Below are 7,736 nucleotides of genomic sequence, written 5' to 3'. Positions count from 1 at the left end.
CAGTATTACCACTGAGACCTATTTGAAAATGTTTGAATTGCCCTCAATTTGCTGAACATTGGTCTGAATAAATTGCAAAAAAGATATGTATATAGCTGTCCATTTTCAAGATGCTGATACTCATGTTGAATTCCTAGCCTTGCATGTGGGTGTTGCTGAAACGGTCCATGCGTTATTGATGAACCAGTTTACATTGTGTTTGGGTTGTTAATACTATGCTACCCTTACATGTTTGCCAGTTGCAGTCTTTCTCTCTTGTGGGCAGGGATCATGTCTATCAAATGTACTCTACTCTCCTGAGCACTTAGTACAATGCTCTGCACCCAGGAAGCTCAATACATACCACTGATTCATTGATTTTTTTTTCCTCTCAAATCTGCCTCTTGGTATTCTGATGTGCACGAAGCCATTCAAGGAAAGCAACCCCTCTCTCAATGATCACCTTTGGTGACAAAATTTGTGATGTGGAGATACAGGGAGTCATTCTTGGGACTATAGGTATTTTAGGAAGTAGAGCTACCAGAAAACAGGTACAGAATGAGAAGAGTGGTAAAAGTGGAAGAGGAAAGAAAATAGTAGGGAAGGTATAAGGAAAGGTAGAGGTTGTGGGGAGAAGAGGGATGGGGAAGGGGAGGATGTGCTGCTAGCAGGTCATGTTTGAAGGTAGGTAGAAGTGAATGCCAAATGGCAGTGGCAGTAGGCAACAGACTGTGCCTGAACTGAGGATGAGTTTCTGATGCAGCCAGGGGATGTGTGTTTAACCACACCAGAAACTCCCATTCCCAGTCTTGGAGAGACAGTGCCATTACTGAAGGGTCTGGTCTTCACACCTGAGGCTATAGTGGGATGTGTTGTGATCTAGCCATATCACCTAAAAGCCAGAGAATAGTTGAAGTTCCTAAAGTGAATTCCTTTAATTTCTCTGTCTCATAACTAAGTGGCCATGACTACATGACAGCAAAAATGTGTTTTGGCTCAAAAGTATTCAATTGATATGGATATAGAAATTCCTTTGTTTGAATAAGATCTAATCTGCCCGACTAAATATTTCAGAAAGTGAGCTTCAGGACAGTGTGTTCTTTCATCTTAGGGGCAGGTTTCCATGCAAATGCTTCTAATCCTGTTTAGAGAAACACATCAGAGGGGAAATAAGTATTTGGGGTCAAAGATTTAACTATCATTAGGAAATGCATGCCCCAGTTTCCTGGCTTTGACCATCAAGATCCTATCATAGTAGTGCTAGGCTCATCATCCTATAGGCACTCCAGAACCAAGTTAACCCCTGCAATTTCCTGGAAGCTTTTTCTCTACCACTGGATGTTCTAAAATATGTTGGCAATATCAAATCTTCTGACCTTTCATATCCTCTTTCCAGTTCTTCATAGAAATTGAAATGGAGGATGTGTTCTGTGCATAGTAAGCACTCAGTAAATATCAATCAGTGGTTTGTATTAAGTCCTTAATATGTGCAGAACACTGCACTAACAGAACACGGCATTAAGCACTTGGGAGAGCACAACAGAATTAGCAGGCAAATTCCCTGACCTTAATGAGTTTACAGTCTAGAGGGCCAATCATTGATTATTAACATATGACAATCATTGGCATATGAGAAGCAGCGTGTAATAGTGGATAGAGAACAGGCCTGGGAATCAAAAGGCCATGAGTTCTAATCCCTACTCCGCCACTTGTCTGCTGTGTGACCTTGGGCAAGTCTTTTCTCTGGGTCCGTTACCTCAACTGTAAAATGAGGATTGAGTCTTTGAGCCCCACTTGGGACAAGGGACTGTGTCCAAACTGATTTGCTTGTAACCACCCCAATGTTTCGTATGGTGCCTGGCACATAGTAAGTGTGTAACACAACCATAATTATTATTATTAAGTAAACTACCTACTGATCAGGCAGGGTAGACAGCTAATTCATAGCATTTAAGACTGTCAAGACACTTTCAGTGTGGTTATGTTTCAAAGAGTCCAAATTTAGGCAGGAGATGGGTAGGACCTTTAAGAGCCATGGCCAGAAATTGTGGTCAAGGGACCAGACAGATGAGAATGAATAAGGAATAGAAAAGAGGGAGAAAGAATGATGGGCCAAAGAAAAGGGAACATGTGAGAAAAGAGAGAAGCTGTTCATTGGTCTACCCCAATGGTCACGCTTACCACCATCTGAGAAACAGCAGGAGCCTAGAGTGCCCAGTTCTGGGAATGACATTTGATCCCAGATTAACTGATTCATTCTGATCCCTGACACCTGCTCTGTCGGGGAGAGAAGAGGCAAAGTGATATTTAATAATTGTGGTATTTAAGTGCTTACTATGTGCCAGGCACTGTAAAAAGCCCCGGGATGGATACAAGCAAATTGGGTTGGACAAAGTCCTGGTCTCACATGGGGCTCACAGTCTTAAGCCCCATTTTGCAGATGAGGGAACTGAGACATACAGAAGTGAAGTGACTTGCTCAAGGCCACACAGCAGACAAATAGCAGAGCAGGTATTAGAACCCTTGACCTTCTGACTCCCAGCCAAATGACGCCATTCTGCTTCCCATGGAGCCTAGTAAAAATGGCATGGGACTAGTAATTCATTATAGTATTTATTAGCCACTTGCCTGTGTGCCAAATGCTCTACTAATGACTAGGGTATGCAGGTTGGATGCAGCCCCTTTCACACATGGGTCTCACAGTTTAAAATGGGAGGGAAAACCTGTAATCCCCATTTTAAGAAGGAAGAAACTGAGTCACAAAGAAGTTGACTTGCCCAAGGTCACACAACAAGCAAATGATGTGACACTAGGCCACAGAGATTCCAGTTCTAATCTTGCTCTCTCCCTAATTTAGTCGGGTTACTTGGCCTCTCCGTCTAAGCTTTCTCACCTGTAAAATGGCAATAAGGTAACTGTTCTCCCCACCACTTAGAATGTGAGCCTCATGTGGGACAGGGACTTTGTCTGATCTGATTATCTTGGATCAACCCTGGTGCTTAGTATAGTGTTTTGACACCTAGTAAGGACTTAACATGTGCCATAACAGCGTGGCTCAGTGGAAAGAGCACGGGCTTTGGAGTTGGCAGTCATGGGTTCGAATCCCCGCTCTGCCACTTGTCAGCTGTGTGACTGTGGGCAAGTCACTTAACTTCTCTGCACCTCAGTTACCTCATCTGTAAAATGGGGATTAAAGACTGTGAGCCCCACGTGAGGCAACCTGATTCCCCTGTGTCTACCCCAGCGCTTAGAACATTGCTCTGCACATAGTAAGCGCTTAACAAATACCAACATTATTATAATTATTCTCATTAGGTTGAATAGATGAATGTATAATTGAATAAAAATATACACAAGTTATTGGGCTGGAGGTATATACACACAGAGAGCTATCAATGACTGATAGGATTATATGACTTAGGTGCTGGGAATTAATCAGGGAAGACTTGTTGGAAGATATGGGATTTCATCAGGGCTTTTAATTTTAATATGGGAAGGACAGTGGACTGTCAGATCTGAGGAGGGAGGGATTCCAAGTTGGGGGGACAGTGTGAGTGAGAGGGTAGAGGTAGGAGAGTCAAAAGCAAGATCCATTTAGAAATTGAGCTTTGTAAGAATGGAGAGGAGGTGGAGAGTTGTGGGATAAATAGGGCATAGAAATGTGGGGGGAGTCAGTTGGTGAGCCTTGAAGGATTGAGGCATGAGAACTGGGGTAGAGAAAAAGGAAGAAGCTGATAGATCCTCAAATTAATGGTTAGGCTTCTTTGTTTAATATGGAGAGGAATGGGTAGCCATTGTAGCATTTTTTGGTTTTTTTTTTTTAATTGGTGTTTTAAGAAGGTGATCTGAGTGGGAGATTGAAAAGAGGAGAGACTTGAGCCAAAATGACCAGATCTTGGAAAATTATAAAGAAAGAACCAGCGGGATTTAGAAATGGAAATAAATAGCATAAAGTCAAAAATCAACTATGATGGTGAAGAAAAGAGAGGGGGAAAAAAAAAACAAGCCTAAAATCTCCTTATCTGGAATACTGATGTCTTCAAGGTTTTCTTTTCCTGAACTGGGTTACCTGAGAAGCATGATTCATCTCGAGCCTCCCTTTGCTGATCAATCAATCAATAGTATTTATTGAGTGTTTACTATGAGCAGAGCTGTATTGAGAGCTGGAAAGGGAGAGGATCTGTGTCCAATGTGATTGCTACTCGTTTTTCAGTGGCATTTTTAAAGGGCTGACTATGCGCCAGGCCCTGTACTAAGCACTGATAATCAGTTTGGACAGAGGCACAGATAAATTAAACTCCATTTTACAGATGAGGTAAGTGAGGCACAGAGGAGTTAAGTGATTTGCCCAAGGTCACACAGCAGACAAGTTGTGGAACCAGGGTTAGAATCCAGATTCTCTGACCCCCAAGGGCTGGGGTTCTTTCCACTAGGATATGCTGCTACTTAGCTAAGCAAGTGTATTCTCCCAAAATGCTTTTTGATGAGAAGTGTGCTACTAGTTAGGCCCAAACACTTATCTCCAATGGTACCCTGAAACTTCCAGCCCTGGGCTTCCTATCTTTAAATTGCACAATTTCTCCAACATAGACAGAGAGACTGCTTTAAGAATTGTTACACTTTTGAATTATTTTTAGTTAAAAATAGGCACTCCACAATAAGCTCTAGTGCATGCATTGTAATCTCCTAAGAGTTGGATGGGAAGAAGCCTACAGCATTTTGAAACATCAAGAAAATGAAAAGAAAAACATCTCAAGGTTGGGAAAGGCACTTTTAAATAATGTTTATGATGTTTGTGCTCTTGTGGAAGCCCAGATATTTCCAATATCTCAGTACACTGACAGTACTTTAAGTACTTTCAGGATCTTTAAGAGAAAGAAAAGCAGCATGGACTAGTGGATCACGCATGGATGGGTCTGGGATTCAGAAGGACCTGGGTTCTATTCCTGATTCTACCACTTGTCTGCTATGTGACCTTGAATAAGTCACTTCACTTCCCTGTGCTTCATTTACCTCATCTGTAAAATGAGGATTAAGACTGTGAGCCCCATGTGGGACATGGACTGTGCCAACCTGATTAACTTGTATCTGCCCCAGTGCTTAAAACAGTACCTGGCATATAGTAAATTCTTAACAAATCACTTTAAAAAAAAAAAAAGTATAGCTGAAATCAACTCTTTCTTTTACTTCCATACTGGCACATATCTCTAGGACAATCTCCAAGATCTAGAATTGATACTTGCTGTAGCTATTAAAAATAGCACTCTGATTCTTAGAACATGCTCACCTCTCCTCTATTTTAAAATCTCACTGCACCTTTCAGCTATTGCTCCATCTTCTCCCTCCAGTTCCTGTCCAAACTCACTCAACAGGTTGCATACACACTCTGACTCAACTTCCTCACCTCCAACTATTTTGTAGAGCCCCTTCAATTTGGTTTCCAACCTCATCACTCCACTCATACTGATCTCTCCAAGGTCATTAATGCCCAAATAATAGTGATATTTATTAATTATGTGCCAAGCAGATAAATACAATCAGATCAGACACAGTCTCTGTTCCACATGGGGTTCACAGTTGAAGTAGGAGGGAGAACAGATAATTAATCCCCATTTCACAGCTAAGGAATTCGAGGCACAGAGAAGTTGTGACTTGTCCAAGGTCACATAGGCTAGTGGTGGGCTAGAACCCAGGCTTTCTGACTCCCAGTCCACATTCCTGATCATCAGTCTCCACCGGAATTTCAGTCACCAGAAATCTTTTAGGTACCTCAGAAGCGAATCAATTGTGGAAGCAGCAGTAAGTATCACTTAGACTCTTAGCATTGCTAGTACTTCTATAATTAACAACTGAATATTTTGGACAGATAAAGGTCATTAACAAGCATGTTTACTGGTTGACAAAAGCTTTACTATTGCTTTTCAAACTGATCAGTGTCTAAAGGAATATGAGGTTGCTATAAATAAGCATCCGTAGCCTAAAGAAGTAACCTTAGATCACTATGGATCATATTTTTAATGAAAATGCATATTTGCCCACAGCATGATTTCTTTCAACCTGGCCTAATTTCTAAAAGAATCTAGGTGTCTGGGACTACTCTAATTAGAGCAGTAGTGTTAACTGCTTAATGTCTAATGGCAATTTCCTTTCATGATCACCAAAATTAATATTGCTGCAAATCTGGATCTGTTCCCTAGGCTTATTTGTTCTGAAAGACATTAGAATTTAGTTTCAAAGAGCCTATTCTGAAACTATTAGAACCTAAGACCTTGGCAATTCTTTAAGCAATTCTCTTACTCAAATCATGGAATCCTTTGAAATTAAGTATAGAGGCAGCATGGCTAGTGGATAGAGTATGGGCCTGGGAGTCAGAAGGACGTGGATTCTAATCCTGGCTCCACCATTTGCCTGCTCTGTGACCTTGGGCAAGTCATTTCACTTCTCTGTGCCTCAGTTCCCTCATCTATATAATAGGATTGAGATTGTGAACCCTATGTAACCCTAGGGATACAGTCCCTGTATCCAACCCGATTATCTTGTATGTACCCCACCACTTAGAAAAGTACCTGACACATAGTAAGCACTTGGTAAATACCACTATTATCATTATTATTATTATTATTATTATTCTACACCAATACATCTAAGGGCTACAGATCTCTAGTGGAAGCATTAGGGATAGAGATAGTGCAGTATATGACACCGGCTGTCCATTTGCAACCAGTGGATGATGGTTCCTTATTCTGCACCCCAAACTCTGTAAATTTTCTTGAGCAGGAAACTTTTCTCCAGTTAAATGAAAAACAAAAGTCAGTGCCAACCAACTGGGCACTGACCATATTTTGTTATCCAAGCCAACTCCTGCTTTCTCTTCATTGTGCCATACTGCCATGACAGAGAGGAGCAGAAAACTGCCCATTGGTACCAATCATTTGAAAACCATCAGCCAGTGCTTACCCTTCTGCCATTTTTGACTGGTAGGATTGCAGTGTGTTGGACAGCTTGAATTGGCTAATGCAATTATATGTTTCCCATCATAACTATCAAGAACAGGAGGACAAAATGGTTCAACTCTGTTCAGAAATAGAGTTGAAACTGGGCAAAATAGCTGGTCTAATTTCGTCTTTCCTGTTTATGACCTTATCACTACAGTTCAGAGATACTGGATTGAAAGGAATCAGAGCCTAGGTTTAGAGAAGCAGTGTGGCTCAGTGGAAAGAACCTGTGCTTGGGAGTCAGAGGTCAAGGGTTTGAATCCCAGCTCTGCCACTTGTCAGCTGTGTGACTGTGGGAAAGTCACTTAACTTCTCTGGGCCTCAGTTACCTCATCTGTGAAATGGGGATTAATTGTGAGCCTCACATGGGACATCCTGATTACCCTGTATCTATCTCAGCACTTAGAACAGTGCTCTGCACATGGTAAGCACTTAACAAATACCAACATTATTATTTTTTATAAGATGCTGTCCATGAGATTCCTGGAAATTACACATAGTGATCTAGTAGAAGAGCTCTTCAGGTTAACTAAACTTATAATCTTATAACAATAACTGTAGAGCTAAGATTGTAGGAGCTAGAAGCATGGCTTGTTGACAGGAGACACACAAACATATTTATAATCATTATTTTCCCTCCCGGAAGGCAACCTTTGGACTGTATTGATTTCTTTTCTTTAGTTAATACTTAGAGTTGTACAAAACAGTTCCCACAATTAATTTTAGTGTATCTTTCTACAAGCTCATACATAAATGAAATTC

Source organism: Ornithorhynchus anatinus, chromosome X1 (genome assembly GCF_004115215.2).
Source record: "Ornithorhynchus anatinus isolate Pmale09 chromosome X1, mOrnAna1.pri.v4, whole genome shotgun sequence".
Taxonomy (NCBI): Eukaryota; Metazoa; Chordata; class Mammalia; order Monotremata; family Ornithorhynchidae; genus Ornithorhynchus; species Ornithorhynchus anatinus.
Note: the sequence above shows the minus strand (reverse complement) of the source record.